Here is a 23,794-nt window from a genome sequence, read left to right on the forward strand (position 1 = left end):
CCAGTGTGCGGGGGGTGGGGTGGCGTGGGGGGTACGAACACCCACCCACCCCCGCGCGCGCGTCGCCCCCTTAACCTACGGTGAAACAGGAGCTAAGCGCAGAAGATGCTTTTTTCCCTCCGGTCCTTCTATCCTTGCGCTTCTGGGAAATTGGTAGACACCCGGCCAGCAGGAGTTGCCGGACAGACAGTGGGACGCCCTTGGCCACGCTGCCTTCTGGGGCGCCGTGGACAGTGGGCCTCGGGCGGGAGACTCTCTCATCAAGGGCTCATCGCCCCGGCTTCTCCTGCCCACTACACCAACACCATCCTTGCGTCCCGCACGTCGTTGAGACCCAGCGCCTATCCACCTAGGTGCTTTCCCCAGGTCAGGATCTTTCAGCTGCCCAAGAGACACACCTGCCGGCGGCGGGATGCAGCGGCCGGTGCCCTGACAGACGGACGGACGGCCGGGGCTCGGCCGAGCTCGGGCTCTCCCAGTATCTCCGTCCCCCACCCCCTCGGGCGGAGCTGCGACTAGGAAAGAATCAGAAACAGCTGGGCGGCTTTCCCGCACCAGAGGCCGGGGTGGGGGTCCTGCGGAGAGAGTGGAAGCCCTGGTGCCTGGTCCCCCCCCCCCTTTCCACCCTTCCTCCTCTCCACTGCTCGCTGGTCCTCCCTCAGTCCCGAAGAGCCCTGGGGTGGGTGTGGGAAATTGGGAAGCAGTGGAGAGGTGTTGTGGGCTGAAAGCGACTTCTTGCTCCCTTTCTATTACGCTCCCCCCGCCCCTACCTCACAACGGGCTCGCACTCCCCTGGGTGGGAAGAAGAAGAAGCCCCGTGGGGCAGAAAACATAAAAATTCTTCAAAGCCCGGAGTCTTTCAACCGAAGACTTCCTCTGGGGTCTGGCCTAACGCCTTCAGCCTCAGTTTCTCCTGCCTCGCCTTTCCCCGTTTCCAGGTGTCTCTCATGCCTCTCCCCATGATTTTATCTAAACTATAAAGTTCTGATGTAAACATCATGCTGGTGACTGCCCACCCACCTTAACCCCAAACTCACTGTCAGGCCTTGTTTGATTGGGGGTGTTAGATGCCTGAGTGTGAAGGACAGCGCACAGCTGGCTTCTCAGAGACGGAGGAGAGAGAAGTTCAGAGGGCATTTGCCCTCTCTCCCCACAACTCAGTCCTTTGCCTGCATTTTTTGAGGTAAGAGGCCAAGTATATGCAACAATTCCACAAATACCATTTTCTTTCATCTGCCAGGGTTGGGCTAGGCTTGGAGAACGCACATGAACGCGCGCGCGCGCACATACGCACATACACACACACACACACACACACACACACACACACACACGAATACACACATCAAAAAAGCATTTCTGCCTTCATGGAGCTTACATTTTATTGACCAAGATAGATAATAAACACTAGAAATGAGACATATGGAATGTTAAAGAGGTAAGTGCAGAGGCAGGGGAACTAGGGCCTCGTCTTAGTGATAGTGAAGAGTCCGTGGACACCCCCAGACAGGAGTTGGTTGGTGTACCGGGGCCATCAAAGGGGTCCGCCAAATGGAGCCGAGTGCCCTGGGGAGGAAGAGCAGAGCTCAGATAAGTGAATGGAGGTGATCTAAGGTAGGGAGGAGAGAAGTACCATCACCATTGGGCTGTGTGGGTGTAGGTGGGGCTGGGCTGCCTTTGGATGGGAAGGGGAAAGGGTGAATTCGGAGAGCATGTCGAGCCAGCAGCTGGCCGTGTCCTGTCCCTCCCCTTCTCTCAGCCCTGTAGTCTTGGGTAGGCTCCCGTTAGCCTGCTGTGTCTTTAGTACTGAAGGACTCTAAGGCCAGTTTCCCTGTGAGGGGCAGGTAAGGGGCTGTGGGTCTAGGCTCTTTCGTGGCTGGAGCCCTTTCCTTGGACCACGCTTTACCTCCTCCCAGCCCAGTTCCACTCCTTTGCAAAGCCTAAGTCTTCCAGCTTGGATGCCTCTCCCAGACTCCCCTGTGTGTTTAGAGCTGGGTGTGACTCTGGTCCTGTGTTTATTTGTACGCATGAGCCCGGGGTTGTGGGATAGGGGATGATCACATCTAACTTTGGGTGGACTCACCCACATGGGCCCCAGATTCACTTCTGAGGCCCCTTCTTTGGCTTCAGCTATCATCGGAGCTGAGTGGGACCAAGTCTTGGCACGGACACAGATGCTCAGCTATTAAAGTATATTTCTGATATGAGCCCCCACCCCCAAAACATCAGCAGCTCCAAGGAGAAGGGAGGGGACCGAGGAGACAAGACTCCTCACAGCTTACAGGCCGCCCTCTGTTCTGGAGTAGGAAAGCCAGGATGGAAGCTTGTCCCCTCCACTCCTTCCTCCTTCTCCCCCTCTGCCAGACTCAGTCCCCAGCTCCCCAGGCTGCGGGAGCCAGCTGACGGCAAGAGCACTCAACCACTTAACTAGAGAACAGATACGGAGCCAGAGAAGAGGTTTTCTGGGATCTGCCACTTCGGAGCTTCAAATCTCAAAATAAACTTCCAGCCTCAAGGTCCTAGACACTAGTGGAGAGCTCAGCTCCTCACGCAAGGGCCTGTTACAGGCTTCTAGAAAGAGGGCCAAGGCTGGAGGCTGAGCCTTGCTCCTCTGGCTTATCCCCCACCCCCACCCCTGGGAGCCCCCAGGAGAAGTCTCTGATTTGAGAGCCAGACACTAGTCTGGGGGCCCCTGCATGGTGTCAAGTACCCTGGTAGGTACTTGCTCTGTGCCTACCCCTGATGAGGGCATCCTAAAGTATACAGAAGGAGGAGAAGGCCTTAGGTGGTATCCTAGCTCTGTTTGGGTTCAAGGCTGTATGCTGCAGATATAATGAGCAATAGTGCTAGCAGAGACCCAAGGAATTCCAGGCTGCCCCCCTCCCACCCCGTCCCTTAGCACACACAATGCCAAATTCCTTGGGACCTTCTGCAGACAGCTCCCAAGTCACCTCTACCCAGCAGTGGCACTCTAGCCTCCGGGCCTTTTCAAAACGAGTACCCCAAGAGGAGATTTCACTCTCAGCTTTGATAGCTCACTTCACACTCTGCTCTGATCTCTACTGAGGCCACTCAGGGTTAAGACTCCCCCTTTACTTTGTGCTCAGCTTTGTGAGCCTGAATGGCTTTACTTTGTTGCTGGCCTTTGGATGGAAGTAGAGATGAGCTAAGGGGAGTTGGGCGTGGGTGAACAGCTCTGAGTCCACCCCTGGCTTATCTTCCAGAAAGCCCCCTTTCCCTGGGCCCTGGTTGGCGATGACCTTCTCTTTCCTGGTGGGTGGGAGGTGGTGTGGATGGTAATGAGCAGAGAGAGAAAGGCCAAGAAGGGGCTGGGGGGTGGGCTGGATGAAAGTCAAGGAATTCCTGAGCTTGCTACTTACACAAGGGGCCCCCAGATGCCTTTCCTGAGATTTCTTTGCAGACTGAGGCAGGTCTCGTTTGAACTGAAGCCAGGTTCAGAGCAGCCCTGGTGTCCACCTCCTGCCCTGCTAACCACTGCACCCTGCAGGTATCGGGGCACACAGAGGAGCCTGAGAGGAACCCGGGGACTTTAAAGGGGGATGCTGTGGGAGCTAGGCTTATTCCACAGCCTCGCTGGCCTCTGTTTGGTATTTATGAGCTTCCAGGCAAGACGTGGAACGTGTCTCAAAGAGGCTTGGCCAGTCAGGCTTTGGGGGGCCATGGGAGGAAGGAACACCCAGCCCCAGATCAGGGGGCTGGGTGGCACAGCATCCCTATCCTCCCAGTTAGAAAGCGGCTAACCAGAGCAAACATGTCCCCAGAAGACCAAGAAGGGAGGGAATTAAGGGAGAAGGGACAGGGGAAAGGAGGACAAGGGAAATGGGACCTTGGGGGTAGGCTGGGTGGCCTGGAGTCTCTTAGCACTTGAGACTGGAGCCAGGCAGTGGGCGGGCTGAGGGCCATCCTGGGCAGGTGGCCCAGGTTCTGGGAGAGAACAGTGGATGTGCTACTGGGATCCTGGACGGTCACTGAGCAGCCTCTCCTCAGAGGAAGTCCCATTTTGCTTTCAATCCCTTTCCCAAAGTGCCTGTATCACTCCCCGTAAGCGAGGCACCAAGCTCTCTCTCTTGCTCTCTGCCTGCCCTGGGTCCCAGAGGGATCCGGATGTTCGATTTGCTCTCAGTGAGCTAAAATCTGCAGTGACTGTCACCTCCCCACATTGCCTCCCTCAGTTCTCACGCTGTCCTGCATCTCTTTTCTAGGGTGCTGCACTCTTGGGCCTGCATGTCTTTGTCCAGTCCTCTCCCCCGACTCCCGCCCCCTGCTAGGTCTGTTTCCCTGTCTTCTTTCGCCTGTCTTTTCTTCCTTTTTGTCTTCTTTCCTCCTCCTTGATTTCTTGAGACTGGGTTTCTCTGTGTGACAGTCCTGGCTGTCCTGGAACTCGCTCTGTAGACCAGGCTGGCCTTGAACTCACAGAGATCTGCCCGCCTCTGCCTCCAGAGTGCTGGGACTAAGGGTGTGCGTCAACATGCCTGGTGTGTCTGTCTTTTCTTTCTGTTCACATACTTTGTTTCTCTTTCTAGACCCTGTTACTTGACTGTCTCTGAGTTGCCCTCTGTCTGTTGTCTCCCCCCCTACCCTGTGGTGTGTGTGTGTGTGTGTGTGTGTGTGTGTGTGTGTGTGTGCATGCACTTGAGCACACATACAACTGTGGGCCTTGTCTTTCTCTTTTTTCTCTCTCTCTTCCTCATCTGTTTTTCCATGTCTTTTAAAAACCAAACAATCACAATCAGCCGGGCGGTGGTGGCACACGCCTTTAATCCCAGCACTCAGGAGGCAGAGGCAGGCGGATCTCTGTGAGTTCAAGGCCAGCCTGGGCTACAAAGTGAGTTCCAGGAAAGGTGCAGAGCTACACAGAGAAACCCTGTCTCGAAAAACAAAAACAAAACAAGACCAAAAACCAAACAATCAAACAAACAAAACTCTGGCTTTCCAAATCCCTCTGGGTACCTACCTACCTACCTGCCTCTGTACGTTCTCTGATTTTGTTTCTCTTTCATCTACCCTCTGTTCCTCTTCAGCTCCTGAAATACACGGGCCAGAAAAGATCAAAGAACCACTTTCTCCTTTCAACACAGTAGTTGCGCACTAAGACTGCAGTCCCTTTCCCATTTGGGGCCTCAGTTTCTCCACTGCTGGGACAAGGAGAGTGGATGGAGACCTGGTTTCTTCTGTGGAGCGTCCTCTGTCTCCATCTCTTCTTTCTTGTCGCATACCCCATCCTGTTATGCCCCAAGGCCTCTGCCTCTCTGCTTCCTAAGTTTGACTCTGAAGCCTGGACTCTAGTGTTTCAGGGACACCAGTGGGGAGAGGTCTCTGCGATTGTCAGCCAGCAAGGCCTTCAAAGGAAGAGTCTTCACTTCTCCACCCCCTTAAACACCCGTGGAGACAGGGTCCCTTTCTGGGGCCATGTCTGGGATACAAACCAGATTAGGTCATCTCTCTAATCCTCTTTGTGCTGGGGTCTCTGCCAGGCAGGGACACCCACAGCGCAGTGAGTGAGTGAGTGAGTGAGTGTGTGTGTGTGTGTGTGTGTGTGTGTGTGTGTGTGTGTGTGTGTGTGTAAATTCTTGGAGAGGCAAGACACACAAAGTTCTCTCCTCTAGTACCCTCTCCTGCCTGTAAAGGTCAAATCGGCAACCCTCCCTGTGTGAAAAACATCTGAGGCTTGAGCCAAGCTAGCCTGCCACCTCCACTCTGTTGCAGCCTCTCCAGGACTGAATTAGGCACTTCAGTCATCCCCCTGTTCCTGAACAGCCCGGTTTAACGCATCCACCCCTCTTTAACGCATATCCCACAGCCTAATTGTGTGCATTCTGCAGTCATCTTAGAAGGATTTGTCAATTCCTCCTTGAGAAGCCCTGAACTTCCAGAAGGACATAGGGAACGTGGGGGAGGGGGAAATCGGGCTGGCCTTCGGCTTTGCACTCCAAATTGGAAGCCCCCAGCCTGTCCCTGGAGTTTCCTTGGAGAGATCTCTCTGAGCTGATAAGATCAAAGCATTCCCTCTGCCAAATCATTACCTTATTTTCGAGGCAATTACTGAACTTATTGTATCAATTAGCCAGGCCTCCAGCTGCAGCTTTTTCTCGCTGGCTTTTGGTGCGCTGGCAAAGGGGTCTGCCCAGCCCAGAAAGCCGCGATTGAGAGACAGAAGGGCGGGGTCTGGGCCGGGATGGGCGGCGGAGGGCAGGAGGGCGCAGAGGGGAGTGGAGCCCGCCGACCACTCTGGCCGCGATCGCTCCGTGCCGGGCGCCACACCGCGCGGACGTGGCCCGGAGAGACGCTCCAGACCCTGGGGTGAGGCAGGCCGCCGGGGCAGGGGCTAGAAGAGGGCAAGGCTGGGCGAGCACAGACGCCCAGCCCTCAGCGACGTGCGCGGCAGGCTGGACGGCACCCCGTGGGCAGGGCGCCCCGCCGTGGTAGTTTCTGGAAGGACAAGGAGGACTGAACTTCGGGATCCCTGGGATTCAGATAGGGGTGGACATGGAAAAAGGAGAGTGAGAGTGTGGTGCTCAGGGATTCCGCCAGGAAGCACCTGGAGCCAGATTGGGTAAGGGATCTCTGGAGGTTCTCGGATTTTGGGGTCTTAGAAACACAAACATTACAAGATTCTCCCAAAGAGCTTTTGTTTATATGGGTTATATTCACCCATGTTAGATTAGCACGAACACTGGGACCAACTGTTAAGTTCCTTATGGATGAGGCTAGACCACGAGCAACAAAATAAAAACAGTTCTGGATAGTAAGCCAAAGAATAAAACAAATATCCTTGGGTCTGAACTAATATAAATAAAAAACTGAACAAATAAATAAGTCAACGGGGAAAGGACAGATCTCCCATGTAGAAAGACTTCCAAATAATTTATGTAGACATTGCACCTTCAACGACAGGGAGTATAATTCTAATCCTTAGTTGTGGGCTGTGCATTCTGACATCTTTCCATAAATACAAGACAGCTGTGAAGTGTGGCCGGGGAAGGGGATTTTACCACGAAGGAAACTGAACAAATACTTCAGCGGGGTATCAGGCTCAACATGACTAGTGTCAGGGCGATAGTTTTTGCCCGGTGACAAAAATAACACTTGTCACTACAGAGCAACAGGACCACATTTGTTGCTGGAAGATGGTAAAACGGCCCAGTGACTTGGGGAGGCAGTTTAGAAACTTCACAGGAAATGTTATATAGTTCTACTAGGCAATCAAGCAATTGCACTCATTGGGACATACACACACACACACACACACACACACACACACACACACACACACACGCGCGCGCGCGCGCGCGCGCGCGCGCGCACACACGCACGCACGCACGCACGCACGCACACAACAACCAACCGACCAAACAAAAAACCCTGTACACAGATGTTGATAGCCACTCTCTGAGTAACTGACAAGATTGGGAAGCAACTAACATGCGCTTCAGAGATGAATGGATACATGAGCTGTGCATGCGGAGAATGGAATGTTTTTTAGTGATAAAAGAAAATGAGCTACAAACAGACATGGAGGAGCCTCCAATGTATATTACTAGCAGAAAGAAATGGATAAGAAGGGTTGTGATTCCAACTGTGCATTTCTGGCAAAAGGTAAAACTACAGAAACAAAAGTGTCAGGATTTCCTCCTCTGTGGCCTCTTCCATAATCCTAGTGTCATGAGAAATCATGAGAAAAATATCAGACAAATTCCATTCCAGGAATTTTTTTTTTTTTTTTTTGAGACAGGTTCTTGTGCGGTCCAGGCTGGCCTTGAATTCTCAACCCTTCTGCCTCAGCCTCCCACGTGCTAGGGTGTGCAACATTACACCCTGCTGACAATACATTCTCTTCTCTTTCTTTTTGTAATATTGCTGGGGATATTATTTCCAGGTTGGAGCCTGGAAAAGAATGAAGACCTTAGGAGGAAATAGAGGAAATCTGGTTATGAAAACATTCTTTTTGATTTCTTTGAAATTAGCAAGTTGGTAAGTAAGACTGCTCGGCAGGTAAAAGTGTCTGCCACCAACCCATATGGTAGAGGGAGAGAACTGACTCTCAAAAGTGGTTCTTTGACTGCCACATGCATACCATGGCACAGGTGCAACACACACACACACACACACACACACACACACACACACAATGGATAGATACATTAGACAGGTAGATTAATAGATAGATAGATAGATAGATAGATAGATAGATAGATAGATAGATAGATAGATAGATAGATAGAGATAACAAAAGTAACAATAATAAACCTGCCTTGAAGCTGGTGTGTGGTGTATGCCTTCAATTCCAGCACTCTGGAGGCAGAGACAAGTGGAGTATTGTAAATTCAAGGACAGTCTGGTCTACATAGTGAGTTCCAGGACAGCCAGGGTACTGCAGAGAGACCCTATCTCAAAAGAACAAAAAATAAAAAATAAGAACAAACCTGTTTTGATGTTGATTTCCTATAATCCTAGCACTGGAGAGGTCGAGGTGGGAGGGTCAGGTATTCACAGTCATCCTCAGCTACACAGTAATTTCATGTCCAGATGGGTTATATGACACCCTGTACCAAAAAACAAACAAAAAATTTAGCAATGATAAACTCATTAATATTAATGTCCTATTGTTATAAAAAATAAATATAATTTCTAAAACAAGAGTAAGTTATCACTATTCATTTTTATAGTTGCCATAATTTCCCAGTTGTCCAAATATCATAATTTACTATTCTATTGATGAATGTCTAGGTTTACCATCGATATTGATATTGCATAATATGTCTTTGGGGAAATAATTTAATGGATTTCTAGAAATGATTCTGTTAGGTCCAAGGGCATGCATATCCTAAATTTTGGTACCTATTACAAAAAGATTCTCTGAAAAGATTGTACCACTTTGCACTTTTCATTAGCCTGTATGCCCATCACTTGTTGAATGGACGATGAAAGCTGTTAAAAGCCATTTCAGGGTCACAGCAGAACTGAGCACATATATAAACGTTAGAAGCTAGGATCAGAAGAAGAAGGAGAAGGAGGAGGAGGGGGAGAAGAGAAAGAGGAGGAAAAGGAGGAGAAGAAGAAAAGAAGAGGAGGAGGGGGAATAGGAGAAGGAGAAGAAGGAGAAGGAGGAGGAGAGGGAGAAGAGGAGAAGAAGAGAAGAGAAGGAGGAGGAGAAGAAGAAAAGAAGAGAAGGAGGAGGAGGAGGAAGAGGAGGAGGAGGAGCAGCAGCAGCAGCAGCTAAGATCAACATACTAGAGAGGATGGGAGACCCTTGTCTCTCTGAGCCTGGGGAAGCTCACTTAACATAGCATCTCCTGTTCCACCCATTTCCCTGAAGCTTTCAGTTTTCTTTACTGTTGATGGAGATGATAAGACAACCATGAAAAATTCATACTGATGGTGACTTTAAAATGAAGACCTGCTTTCAACTATGTCCCCCTCTAGGAAAATCAAATGGAATCTTTTCCTTGTTTTTTGAAAAAAGAAAAAGAAAAAGAAAGGAAGTTCATTTATTCATTTTGTTTCTTGACAGCAAAACCGAACGTCAAGGAAGCTTCTGTCCACGGCCAGAGTCTGTGTGTATTGGTTGGTGGTCCTGTCCCCTGTGGTCAGGCTCTGCATCAGTTTTACAGTGTAAATACTTGTACCACCTTAATGATAAGGAGGCACTTAGTGGACTCCTTAAAGTTCCATTTGCTAATGATTAATGCACTGTTTGCGCTGGCCACTCTTCCATGCATGGGCCTTGACAACTGAGCACAGTCAGGCATCTGTATCAAAGTATTTAAAAATGGGAAAACAAAGTCGAAGAGTATTCGGATGGGGTCAGCTTGTTGGTATAAATCGTCAATAGCCCACTTTCCTGAAAACAAACATATTGAAAACGTGTTTCCCTCAGGATGGTGTGCAGAAAAAGGAGGAAAGGATAAACCAGTATGTGGGTTTAGTGCTGTGTGCTGCACTGGACCACAGTGAGAGACTGTCAGGCTCTCATCAGTCACACACGGGTTTAATAAGAAGTTTCCATCAAGGGAGCATCTGCAGACTCTGGTTTTGACGCTTTTCAAAGCATCCCTCAGGGTTGGCAGAGCAGGCTGTGGCTGTGGACTTCAGCAGAACCGTCAACGCTGCTGCACAAGAAATTACATCCATTCCAAGTTGTAAATGCTAATCTTTCCCCCCAATAAAAAGACCATTAACTTAAAAAAAAAAAAAAGTCATGGTTTAAACCATTGAGGTCTGCCACTGCCGAGCTTGGGATTGCCACAGCCTCTTGCCAGGCTGACGCTGTAGCGGCAGGCACTTCCGAGTCTAATAAACCACAAGGGCCCCTGGCCTGTGGAAGGGGAGGAGGAAAGACTCATGATTCAAGAGGTCTCTACATCCACTGGAAGGCAGAACAGATACATCTCTTTTCTTTTTCTTTTCTTTTATTTATTTATTTTTTTGGTTTTTCGAGACAGGGTTTCTCTGTGTAGCTTTGCGCCTTTCCTGGATCTCGCTCTGTAGCCTAGGCTGGCCTCGAACTCACAGAGATCCACCTGGCTCTGCCTCCCGAGTGCTGGGATTAAAGGCATGTGCCACCACCGCCCAGCTAGTTTTTAATTTTTTAAATGTTTTTGAGACAGGGTTTCTCTGTATAGCTCTGGCTGTCCTGGAACTCACTCTGTAGATCAGGCTGGCCTGGAACTCACAGAGATCCACCTGCCTGTCTCCCGAGTGCAGAGATTAAAGGTGTGTACCACCACCCAGCTGGTTTTTAATTTTTAAAAAATTATTTTTGTTTTAACTTACAAGTATGTGGGTGGGTGTGCCCATGAGACCCTAAGAGGACCTTAGATCCCTGAGAGGACAGCTGTGAGCTGATGATGGACATGGGTGCTAGGAACTGAACTCTGGTTCTCTGGGAGAGAGCAGTATGTGCCGTTAACCACTGGGCTATCTTCTTTCCAGCCCCCAGTTTTTAATTTTTATTTTATGTGTATTAGTGTTTTGTTTACATGTACGGAAGTGTGGGTACCGTGTGTGTGTGTGTGTGTGTGTGTGTGTGTGTGTGTGTGTGTGTGTGTGTGCCCAGGGAGGGCAGAGGAGGACACTGGATTCCCTAGAACTAGAGATAGTTGTGAGCTGCCATGTGGGTTCTGGGAATCAAACCTAGGTCCTCTGGAAGAGTAGTATATGCTTTTAACCACTGACCAATCTCTCCAGGCCCCCCAAGGACAACTTGCAGGAGTGGGTGTTCTCTTTTTACCATGTAGATCCAAGGATTGAACTCAGATCATCAGGCTTAGCTGCAGGCTACCTTTACCTACTGCACCATCTACTAGCCCAACTACTGCCTTTATATGATGGTTTTTGTACCCAATCCTCAGCCTAACAGGCAATATGGAAAGCATCATAATTCCTCATTTAAAAATACATGACAGAGGTGGTGGCATGCCTTTAATTCCAGCAGCCAGGTATAGATGGATTTTTCTTTGGGCTACCAGCTAACAACAAAACAAAACATGGAGACTTATTATTAATTATAAAAGCTCGGCCCATAGCTTAGGCTTGTCTCATGAGCTCTTATAACTTAAAATAACCCATTTCTATTCATCTACATGTTGCCGTGTACCTCTCCTCCTGAATGTCTTGCATTTGGCTGGTGACTCCCAGAGCTTTCTCTGTCCAGAAGTCCCTGGTATATCTCCTGCCTATCTATTGTCCATTTAGTTTTTTATTAAAACAATCACAGTGACATATCTTTACACAGTGTAATCAAATCTCACTCACAACCTTTGGGAAGCAGAGGCAGGCAGATCTCTGTGAATCCAAGCCAGGCTGGTCTACAGAGCAAGTTCCAAGACAGCCAAAGATACACAAAGAAACCCTGTCTCAGCTAGAGAGATGGCTCAGGTGTTAAGAGCACTGGCTGCTCTTCCAGAGGTCCTGAGTTCAATCCCCAGCAACCACATGATGGCTCACAAACATCTATAATGGGATCTAATACCCTCTTCTGGTGTGTAGGCATACATGCAGACAGAGCACTCATACATTAATTTATTTGTGTGTGTGTGTGTGTGTGTGTGTGTGTGTGTGTGTGTAAGAAACCCTGTCTTGAAAAACCAAATAATCAAATAAATTAATAAATAGCATGACAGAAAAGAAGAATGAATTAAAAAAAAACCCACGGCAGAGCCAATAGTAACAAAAACAGCACATTTACTGACACAAAAACAGGCACATAGACCACTGTAATGAAACCCAGAACCAAGACCTGGGCCGTCTGATTTGTGGCAGTTACCAACGACAGTCGAAGAAGTGTCTTTGACAAAAGGGACGGTAAGAAAAGTGGACAACCACATGTCAAAGTCGACACTGGATCTCTGCCTCTCACACTGTAAAATCAACTAAGAGTGGATCAAAGGCATTAATATAAAACACGAAGCTTTGGAACTGGTAGAGGAAAGTGCGGAGAGGCACTTCAAGATCTAGGCAGTGACTCTGAATGCCACACCAATAGCTCAGGAAGTCAGAGCAAAGGCTGACTCACAGAGCTGTGTCAGATTAAAAAGCCTCAGAAAGCACAGAAGAACAAACACTCTCTAGAGTAAAGAGAAGCCTGCAGGATGGGAAAGAATCTGCTACATATTTAGTCCACAGTGGATTAGTACCACTGTGGATTAGTGAGATGCTCAGCAGGTAAAAGCACTGATGACCCAAGTTTGATTTCTTGAACCTACAGTGGAGGAAAAGAACTCATCCTCAAAGGCGTTCTCTGGTCTTCACATGTGCACCATGATAGCTATACACCTGCGCGCGCGCATGCGCGCGCGCGCACACACACACACACACACACATGTGAGTACACACATAATAAATAAATATAACAAGTTGTTTTTTTAAATCAAACATATATCCAGGTGTTTGTGGTGCATGCCTTTAATCCCAGCACTTGGGGGGCAGAAACGCGAGGGGCCCTGAGTTTAGGGCCAGCCTGATCTCAAGAGTGAGTTCTAGGGCAGCCAGGGCCACACAGAGAAACCCTGCCTCATAACACCAAAAACAAATGAACAAACAAACAAAGCACATATAAAGAACTCAGAAAAGTTAAACAACAAAAGAGCAAATTACCCAGTCAATAAGAGGGCAAATAAATCAGACAGTTCTCCAGAGAAGCACAGATGGCCAGTAAGCACATGAAAATACTTTCAATATTTGGAGCCATCTGGAAAATACAAAACAAAACTAATACAGGACGTGGCTGTAGCTCGGTTTAGTGTTTGCCTAGCGTGTGCCCGCCCTGGGTTCAATCTCCAGCACTGTAAAAAGCAACAACAAAAGAATCCATTCCCCAATCCTAAACCCTGTATTGATATTTCATCCTACCCCGGTCCCAAAGGCCGTCATCAAACAAAGAACAAGGGCTGGAGAGACAGCTCAGTGGTTAGGGCACCGGCTGCTTTTGCAGAGGACTGGGTTCAGTTCTCATCACCCGCATAGCAGCTCACAACTGCCTGTAACTCCAGTTCCAGGGGATCCAATGCATTCTTTTGTCCTCTGTGGGCATCGGACACACAAGTGGTGCACAGTATACATGCAGGCAAACCGCTCATGCACATAAAATAAATCTCAAAGACTTTTTTTTTAAAAAAAGAAAGCAAACAATAAATGTCAGCCAGGATGCAAGGTGTGTGTGAGGGGTGAGGAGTCCCATTATCGCTGGTGAGATGTCAATCAGGCCAGCCATGATACCAGTGATCATGGAGGTGCCTCCAATTATGAAAACTGGGGCTTCCATATGATCCCTCCATACCTCTTCTGTGTATATACCATCAAGAAATAAAAGATAGCTCTCTGCAGAGATACCCACACACCCACGTTTATGGTACAATATTCTAGATAGCCAACTTATGGATTAGCTTTGGTATCCATCAACAAGTTAATAACTAAATAAAATGTGATATATATTATACACAATAACGTTTAACTCAAATACAAAGAAGAGGGAAATCTTGTCTTTTTTAAATGAAATTCATGAAACTGGAGATCATATTAGCTGCATAAGCCAGGCTTTTTCTAAATATTGGTGGGTGTTGCAAAAGTTGAAAAGTGTGCCAGTTAGTTTATGTCAACTTGATACAAAGTAGGGTGCCCTGGGAAGAGGGAACCTCAGCTGAGAAAATGTCTCCATCGACTGTCTTTAGGTGAACGCCTGTGGGGCATTTTCTTAATTAATGATTGATGTGAGAGAGTCCAGCCCACTGTGAGTGATGCCACCCCCGGGCAGATGGTCCTAAAAAACAAACAAACAAACCAAAACAAAGCAAAACAGCACGCTGAGCAAACTGTGGAGAACAAACCAGTATCCGGTATTTAGTCTGCACATATATGTGTGCCTGGTGCCTGACAAGATCAGAAGAAAGCACTGGATCCCCTGTAGTTACAGGTGGTTGTGAGGCGCCATGTGGACGCTGGGAACTGAACCTGGTCCTCTGGAAGAGCAGCCAGTGCTCTTAACCGCTGAGCCATCTCTCTGGCTTTCACTCTATTTTTTAAGACAGAGTCTGTGAGTGAGCCTGGAACTCACCTGTTCTAGTCAGCAAGAGGATTTACCATGGAGGCTGGAGAGATGGCTCAGAGGTTAAGAGTTCACATGCTCTTGCAGAGAATCTGTGTTCAGTTCCCAGCACCCACGATGTCTAGCTCATAACTACCTCTAACTCCTCTAGAGGATCTGACACTCTTGTGGACCCCAGGGGCACTTTTACACACAGTCACATGCGTATATACATGTAATTAAAAATAAAAAGACAAGCCGGGTGGTGGTGGCGCACGCCTTTGACCCCAGCACTTGGGAGGCAGAGGCAGGCGGATCTCTGTGAGTTCAAGGCCAGCCTGGTCTACCAAGTGAGTTCCAGGGAAGGCGCAAAGCTACACAGAGAAACCCTGTCTCGAAACTGCCCCCCCCCCAAAAAAAAATAAAATAAAAAGACAACAATAAACTTTAAAAAAAGAAAAACTTTACCATGAATGGATTTGGCTTCTGTCAAATGTTTTTTTCTGAACCTCATTTATTTATTTGTTTGTTTGTTTGTTTATTCATTTATTTATTTATTTGGTTTTTCAAGGCAGAATTTCTCTGTGTTACAGCTCTGGCTGTCCTGGAACTCACTTTGTAGACCAGGCTGGCCTCAGACACACAGAGATCCGCCTGCCTCTACTTCCTGAGTGCCAGGATTAAAGGTGTGTGCCACCGCCATTTTCTTAATGGAAGTTCCTCTTTCCAGCTAACTTTAGCTTGTGTCAAGTTGGAAAAAAATAAAACTCAACCAGGATATATATGTAACATATTTGTATTATCCATTCACCAACTGATGGACATCTAGGCTGGGTCCATATCCTAGCTATTGTGAATAGAAGAGCATGGATGCGCAAGCGTCTCTGTGGTAGGATACGGAGTTCTTTGGGTGTATGCCCAGGAACAGAATAGCGAGGTCATAGCGGTAGTTCTAGTTTTAGCATTCTGAGAAACCTGCACAAGGATTTCCATGGTAGCTACAGTAGTTCACATTCACACCGGCAGCGAAGGAAGATCCCCTTTGCTCCAGTCCTGGCCAGCACTCTTGTCTTGTTGCTAGTCATTGACTGGGGTGGCACAGAACCTCAATGTAGTTTTAGTTGGCATTTCCTTGCTGACTAAGGATGTTGAACCATTTTAAAAGCATTCATTGGTCATTTGTAATTTTTTTTTTTTATTTTTGGTTTTTCAAGACAGGGTTTCTCTGTGTAGCTTTGCGCCTGTCCTGGAACTCACTCTGTAGACCAGGCTGGCCTCGAACTCACAGAGATCCACCTGGCTCTGCCTCCCGAGTGCTGGGATTAAAGGCGTGCGCCACCACCGCCCGGCTTTTTTTTTTTTTTTAAGTATTCATTTGTATGTTTCTGTGTGAGTGTATGGGCATGTGAGTATACAGGTACACACCTGTGTGAGTATACAGGTACACACCTGTGTGAGTATACAGGTACACACCTGTGTGAGTATACAGGTACACACCTGCCATGCATTCAGGAAGGTCAGAAGACGGCACTGGAGTCCTCCTCTTTCACTCTCCGCCTATTCCTTTGAGGCAGGGTCTCTCCCTGATCCTGGGGCTCACAGTCAGGTAGGCTGGGAGCCACCAAGTCCCGGTGGTTCCCCTGTCTCTGGCCCCTCTGAGCGCGGGTTACAGGCTTTTGTGGCGGAGCCTGGCCTGTGATGTGGCTGTCATGATCGCAGAGCAAGGGCTGGGAACTGCTGAGTCAGCGTGCTGGCTCTTTGGTTTTGTTTTCTTTGAGTTCAGTATACGTTCTACACATTAAGCCGTGGCAGCTATGTAGTCAGCGAAGGTTGTCTCCTGTTCTCTGTATCCATCAGCTGGTTCGTTGGCTGAACAGAGCTTTTTAATTTCATGAGTTGACTGTTGGCCTTATTTCCAGAGTGACTGACTAGGTCCTCTTCAGGGAGTCAGCACCTATGCCCGTGTCTTTGAGTGTTTTTTCTACCTTCTCCTCAGTTTCTGACTTGTAGGTCTTATGTGAAGGTCTTTAATCTAGAGGTTTTTTTTTTTTTTTTTTTTTTTTTTTTTTTTTTTTTTAATTGGGCAAAGTGAAAGGTAAGGATCTAGTTTGACTCTTCTACGTATAAATATCCTGTTTCCCCAGCACCACCTTTAAAGATGCTGCTGTCTTTCTTCGGTGTGTGTTTGTCAAATATCAAGCACCTGTAGCTGAGTGGGTTAATATCTGGGCTTTAGTCGATTCTGTTGATATATGTGTCTAATTTTGTGCCAGTATCATGATGTTTTTATTTGTTTGTTTTTTGGTTTTTCGAAACAGGGTTTCTCTATGTAGACCTGGCTGTCCTGGAACTCGCTCTATAGACCAGGTTGGCTTCAGACTCACAGAGATCCACCTGCCTCTGCCTCCCAAGTGCTGGGATTAAAGGCATGGGCCGCAGCCGCCGCCACCGCCACCACCTGGCTCTTTTTTTTTTTTTTTTTTTTTTTAATTTTTGAGAAAGGGTCTCATTGTGTATTCCTAGGAGGCCTGGGACTTGCTTTGTAAACCAGGTTTGGGCTGTCATACCTATAGTCTAAATAACACCGTATTTTATGTTTGTCTCACCCACCACCAGTATCTAAAAGCCCCAAAGGATGTAAGTTATTTATTCTTCCAAGTGTCTCTGCCAGTGCCTGGCACCTAGTAGCAACTGTGGCATGGATATCGGCACGGATGAGTTTTTCTGTGTGTCTTCCAGAGTGCTGGCATTTGCCTGGCTTCTGAAAACTGGCCATGGTGTTTTATGCTTGTAACCCCAGCTCTTGGGAGGTGAGACGGAAGGATCATTGCAAGGTCCAGGCCCGATTGGGCTACAGAGTGAGAACCTGTCTCATAAAACAAAAATTAGGCATGGTAGCACATGCCTGTAACCCCAGTTTGTAACCCCACATTTGGGAGCCTGCCACAGGAGGACTGTTATGCCTTTGAGTCCATCTTGGGCTACAGAGTGAGAGCTAGGCTCCCAAAGAAACAAGCGATAAACAGAGCTGGGAATTCAGCCCCTAGCAGCAGAAACAAAACAAAATAAAACTCTCACTTCGCTGAGAGTTCTGTGTTAACACAGCACTCTGAGGCATCATGCAGTGTAACTGAGCGTCTAAGGCGTGGGTCGCTATCCTAACACTCGGTGAGGGCTCACTGGGGCCGGGAACTAGCGTGCGCCACCGCACCTACCTAGTTTCAATTCCTAAACATGCTCCTTTAAGACACAAAGCTTGCCAAAGCCCCTAGTGTAGGTGGGCCCTTATTCCCAGTTACTTGGAAGGCTGAGGCCAGAGGATCACAATTTCAAGGCCCAAACTTAATGAGAGTCTGTCTCGAATTTAAAAGTATATAAAACGCTTACACTTACTCGGTGAGTGTGAGACCCTAGGTTTAATCTCCAGCACTGCAAATACAAACTGTATTTGCAGTTTGTATACAGCAATCCTGCGAGGTGGTTCTATCATTACCACTCCTTCTATCCTCCAATTATTATTATTTTTTTTTTAGGAACTGCTACCTAGCAGCGGCGAGGGACTGGTCCCCAAGGAGGCTGTCGACTCAAGGGCACGGCTCTGCCTGCGGGCGGCTCTGATGTAGCGCCCCCTCCTGGCCGTTGCTCTGGGTGGCTGAGGTCGGTGACGAGGTTGCTCGCGGCCGACACACCAGGGGGCGCAAGCAATTCAGCTTTTGGGAACAGGGTGAGGCTGCCAGCCCCGAGGAGCCCGCCAGAGCCCGGGAGTGGCGTCGGAATCAGCGTCCTCCAATCCAGACGAGTAAACTCGTCCTCCCTGCCCTGCAACTCTGATGGACAAGGAAATATAACCTACCGAGTGAGTAACTGCTGTGTGCTAGGCAGAAAAGCCCCACGGGAAAGAGTGCAAGCTACCCTACTCATGCCACGATAAGCTAGCCCAGGCTGTCACTTACCAGGCTCCCACGGAGAATGAGAACACTGTTGCTCTCAATGTCCCTTTTGGTCCAAATTCCTTTTGCCCCCCTTTGCTGTATACAGTATAGCTATGGATTGGCCCTGCAAACCAAGATCCCTCTCCCTTCTGTTTGTAAAGTATTTACCCTTTCTTAAATTTCTAAGCCAGTGGTTCTCAACCTTTCTAATAGATCATGTTGTGGTGACCCCCAACCATAAAATTACTTTTGTTGCTACTTCATAACTGCGGTTTTGCTACTGTTCTGAATCGTAATGTAAAGCTTTTGGAGACAGAGGTTTGTCGAGGGGGTAGTGACCCACAGGTTGAGAACAACCTCCAAGTCTTCTGATCCTGCTCCCCTTCCTCTATGACTCTTGGACAGCCCCCACCCCGACCTATCTGAGACACCTACTGCGTCTTGACCTGGGTTACTTTGAGATGTCACTTCTGTGACACTAACAACCCACTACTAAAATGTAAATTGTAGCTCTTAGCATTTAATAACCACGTGCTAAATAATCGAGAGGCAGACACAAAGTGGTGTGTGTGTGTGTGTGTGTGTGTGTGTGTGTGTGTGTGTGTGTGTGTTTCTAGCTCTAGCTCAGGGCTACACAAGAGCCAGTAACAGCACACACCTGGGTTTCATCTGTATTTATTTACTTTAGACAGTATCTTGCTATGTAGCCCAGGCTGACCTTCAACTTGGGATCACAGACATATTCCAGCATACCAACACATCCCTACTGGATATGCAAATGAGGATGCACTAATGTACCCTTTCTGTTTTGTTCTGTGTCCTGTAGGTCTACAGTCTGTGGGATTGCCCACTCCCAGCGAGCAAGCGTAAGGAATGTGGGCTGGTGTGGGTGCTGGGGGAACGTGAGGAGGCCAGGGGCAGGGAGCAGAGTTTTCCCATGGTGAGAATAAGGCCCACATAGAGGATGAGGGAGGGAGTGATGCCAAGATCTGAGTTATAGCAGAAGGAAGCTGAGCCCTGAATGGGAGCCTTGTGTGTGGCCCTGTGGTGCTGACTCACCAGGCTGAGGAGAGCGAAAACATGCTAGGGATGAAGAAGGGCCTGTGTGTGCCCTGCCACCACCTCCAAACCACCCTGCCACCCCAGGTCCCCTTTGGTCAGGGGCTTCCTGAGGACACCATCTGCTCTGAGGTACAAACAGTCCTGGAAGGCTGTGAGAGAGATGGGACAGGCAGGGGAGAGGGAGGGAGCACACAACGGTATTAGGGGATGGGGGTGAATGCAAAAGGCTGTCTGAGGGAAAGCTTCAGACCGAGTTCAGAGGGAGAAAGGGGGCCAGGAGGTGTCTCTTCCTTCCGCACAGGGAGGTGTGGCAACTCAGAGACTGAGCAGGGAGGGGGACAGATGCTTACAGTCTCTGTGGCTTCCTGGCTCCCCCGAGGAGCAAGCCTGCCTTGTGAGTAAGTACTTCCCAGGCCTGAGGCCAGACAGAGAGGCCCAGCCCGGGAGCCAAAGCCGTACCATGCTTCTCATTCCTACCCTCCCTTGGCTGTCAAACCTGTTCGGAGACAGGAGGACAGGATTCTTGTGGCAATCTGGGTGGTGGGCAGCCTGAGGCTGAGGCAGCCCTGGTAAGCAAGATCAAGGCCAAGCATTGTGGAGAAGCAGGGGAGACGGGAGAGGGAGGTCTTTAGGGAGTAGCTAGAGCCAGGCTGGGGAACTGATGGTTCCCAGGTCAGCCCAAAGCTGAGGCAGAAGTGGGGGGCGGGGGGCGGGGGGTGGGGACTGCAGACTGTGTGGGCGCTGCCATGGACTGGCTGTGTGCACCTGACCTTTCTAGGACTCATTCCCATTTTTCATACAAGAGACCTACAACAGAGGTTCCTAAGTCTCTCTCCTGATTCCACTGAGTGGACAAATTGCCCTTGCCTTTCTCCTCATCAAAACCCAATTTTCTTGTGTCCTGTTCTCAGCTGGAGAGCTTACAAGAAAAAGAGCCATGGACTCAGACTTCAGAATATGACCAACAATCAGCAATGTCCTAACTCCCCACATACATCGCTGATTTTGCATGTTTCTTGATGCTGGGGATTTACTATCCCAGGGATTTCTTAAAGCTGAATGTGTTCTATCTTCGAGTTTCAGCCCTCTGACCTCTTTGGAAACGGTGGTGTGGCCAGTGGAAGGAAGGTAGCCTTGAAAACCAAATGGGTATGGGTTTGCATCCCACTGTAGGGATACGGATGCAGCTCAGGGGTGGAACAAGCACCTAGCATGTTGGTCCCTGGCACCACCCAGCACAACACAGCACTCAGCACGCAATGGTTAGTGATTCTCAACCAGGAGTAATTCCACCCCCCACACCCACGCCCAAGACCTTGACTTGCAGCTGTGACTTTCCATCTCAGCCCGGCTCTGCTGGAGGACCTCTGGGCAATTAATTTGTTTCTTGGTCACTCTATCTGTTAGGTAGGGTGATCCCTTTCATTAGCTACATAGATTAAAGGAAGTCACATGGTGGGCTACTCCACAAACATTCTCAAAACTGTGTTCCCTGCCTGACAGGCTTAATCGGGACCAGAAGGAAGATCGTGGGCTTGGCTAGAGATTAGCTGAGATTATCTGGTTGGAGGCTAACCACATCCAGGAAGTGGAAAGGGAAGTGGAGCAGGGTGGCTAGAGGGAGAAGAGGAGGTGCTCTGTAATGTACCAGAAAGGCCACAGCCTCGTGTGTCTTCCACGGTTGCACTGTTTATTGGCTTTTGAATGTGCACGAAGTATAGACTCCAGCGCCTCATAGATGCCAGGCCAAGCACTTTACCACCGAGCTATCTATGCCCCCAGCCCTCATGTGGCTTTAAAGCTACGACGACCCTTCTGAGTTCTCCCTATTTGGGACCAGGAGACAATGGTAAATGTGGTCCCATCACTTGGGGAGCTGAAGCAGGGGGATGGCTAGTTTGAGTAGAGTATGCATGTGTATACGGTATGAATGTACAGAGATTACACACACACACACACACACACACACACACACACACACACACACACACACACACACACACAGTCTTTGGAATGACCTGGGTGTAAGAGAAAAGACCTTGGTCATTTTTGTTTTTTGTTTTGTTTTCCTTCCCTAGTAAATGCATCTCTTATGAGGGGCAACAGCCAAGCCAACGTTCCCTGTACTTAGGCACCGGGGTAGGATATTACACTTATTCATCACATCGAGTTAGTACAGCTCCAAGCCCAGCCTGCCAGACTCAGTAGGTGGCTCCCCAGGGTGAGGCCTATCTTAAACATTTCAAGAGGCTGCTGAGCTGGCTCAGCACTTAAGAATGCTCGCCACTCTTTCAGGTGGCTCACAATGACCTGTATCTCCAGCTCCAGGGGACCCAACTCCCTCTATGGGCACCCTCACAGCTTCCCGCCCGTTCCAGTCTCATCGATGTGGACAGTGGCACAGAAGGGCAGGCTTCACTTTTCTGTCTTCCGAGCCACTTGCAAGGTCCCAAGAGGGCCCATTTGATTCTTTACAAAGTCCGTTTTTCATTGCTCTTCTTTTGCTTAGAGATTTAGAGAGTAAGGAGAGGAATGGGCAAAGAGAACACTTCTGGGCGATGTAGTTTTGCAAACCACAGCCCTTTCTCACCCTACCTTTTGCACAATCCCAACAAATCACTGTGGACTTGAGTCTCTTAAACCAGTCCCAACCCTTGCAGAAACGACACAGATGCCTGCCATTCTTCCTCAAGTGAGACTGGGCTCTTGGGGCCTTTTACCACCATCGGTTCTCATCCTTGGATCAAGGCAGTGAAACCAAAACCAAACTCGAGGAGACAGGCAGAACCCCAGTCCACTGCTCTGGAGACAGGAGACACTGCTGGTCTCCTAGTTACCCCCCCAACCACAGAGTGTTGCTAGAGGACCGCACTAGAGGGAAGCCCTCCTACGGCACTAACAGTAACCATAAGCCTTGTATCTTTTCTGTTAAAGGCAGATGATCACCCTGTAGTCCAAACTGGCCTAGAACTCAAGATCCTCTTAGAATCAAGTCAATTTTGTGCGTGTTTCTTTCAGCTAAATCTAGAGTACCCTGAGGGCGGGTAACAGGTTTAAACTTGTGTCTTTAATAGCTACCTTGGTTTCTGGCTCTCCTTGGATCCTTAAGAAGCCTGTTGTCTGAGGGGAGTTAATTAAGGCCTTTGTTTTTGTTTCCTTTATCTGGAAGTCTGCAGGCGCTGGCTAGGTCTGATAAGACACTAGAGTGGAGCCCAGCAAGGTTTTCTGACCTTGCTCACTCTGAATCACCCAGTTAGAGTCCCATCCTGGCCGACTTAATCAGGAGGGAGGCACCTGGGAAAATGTCCGTTTCTTTTGTGATGAGGGTGATGGTTGGATTTTGCTGAGACAGAATCTGCCATGTACTCCACACCAGCTTTGAATTTGTGGCAATCCTCCTGCCCCAGTAAGGATAACAACAGGTCACCACACCCTCACTTAGGAAGCAGGTACTTCAGGAGCAAAACATTTTGATAACTATTACAAGTGGCTGTTTTGGACTAGGTTCCTCAACCAGGTCCCAAGAGCCCAGATTAGTATCTAAAGCACTCACATTGCAGCTCACCATCAGGCTAACCTTATCTGACCTCCAGGGAAGCCGAGAGAGCAGCCCCAGCCTCCCGTGTGTCTGAGCCTATGGGTCTGGCTCTCGGCCTCAGGCAGATTGGATTTTGTTTTGCCTTAGTCCCCCTTACGAGGAAAGTAACTTCGAAATGACCAGACTACTCCTTGTCCCTCTCAACTCTGTAAGCCCCAGTCTTTGCTCGGTTCACTCCAACAACTTATTATTCTATTTTAGGCTCGATTCTACAACCACAAATGAGGCCAATGAAGATCTTTATGTTGTGATTTTGAAGTTTTGGGGGGCATGGTGCCAGGAATCAAATCTAAGAGCTCATGCATAATAAACATACTGCCTGCCACTGAGCTACATCCCCAGGCCTTTTTTTTTTAAATTTTTTTTCCTTTTCTTTCATTCATTCATGTTTGGTTTTTTGAAACAGTTCCTCTTCATAGCTGCCTATCCTGGAACTCACTCTGTAGACCAGGCTGGCCTAGAACTCACCGAGATCCACCTGCCTCTTGTCTCCCGAGTGCTGGACTAATGGCCACCACCGCCCGGCTTTTTATTTAGTTTATGTGCATTGGTATTTTGTCTGCATATGTCTGTGTGAGGGTGTTGGGTTCCCCTGGAACTGGACTTATGGACAGCTGTGAGTTGCCATGTGGGTGCTAGGAATTGAACTCCCATCCTCTG

The 23,794-nt window shown here is 48.7% G+C and overlaps 1 long non-coding RNA gene across 1 annotated transcript; it reads right to left on the reverse strand.

Moving 5' to 3' along the window:
• Positions 1–1,367: 1,367 nt before the first annotated feature.
• On the reverse strand, positions 1,368–22,367 carry LOC121830282 (uncharacterized). The gene is made up of 3 exons (XR_006073425.2): positions 20,852–22,367; positions 8,445–8,564; positions 1,368–1,566 (listed from the first exon to the last, which is right to left on the reverse strand). It is a non-coding gene; the product is annotated as an uncharacterized LOC121830282 (long non-coding RNA).
• Positions 22,368–23,794: the final 1,427 nt, after the last annotated feature.

This window comes from Peromyscus maniculatus, chromosome 6, assembly GCF_049852395.1.
Source record: "Peromyscus maniculatus bairdii isolate BWxNUB_F1_BW_parent chromosome 6, HU_Pman_BW_mat_3.1, whole genome shotgun sequence".
Lineage (NCBI taxonomy): Eukaryota > Metazoa > Chordata > Mammalia > Rodentia > Cricetidae > Peromyscus > Peromyscus maniculatus.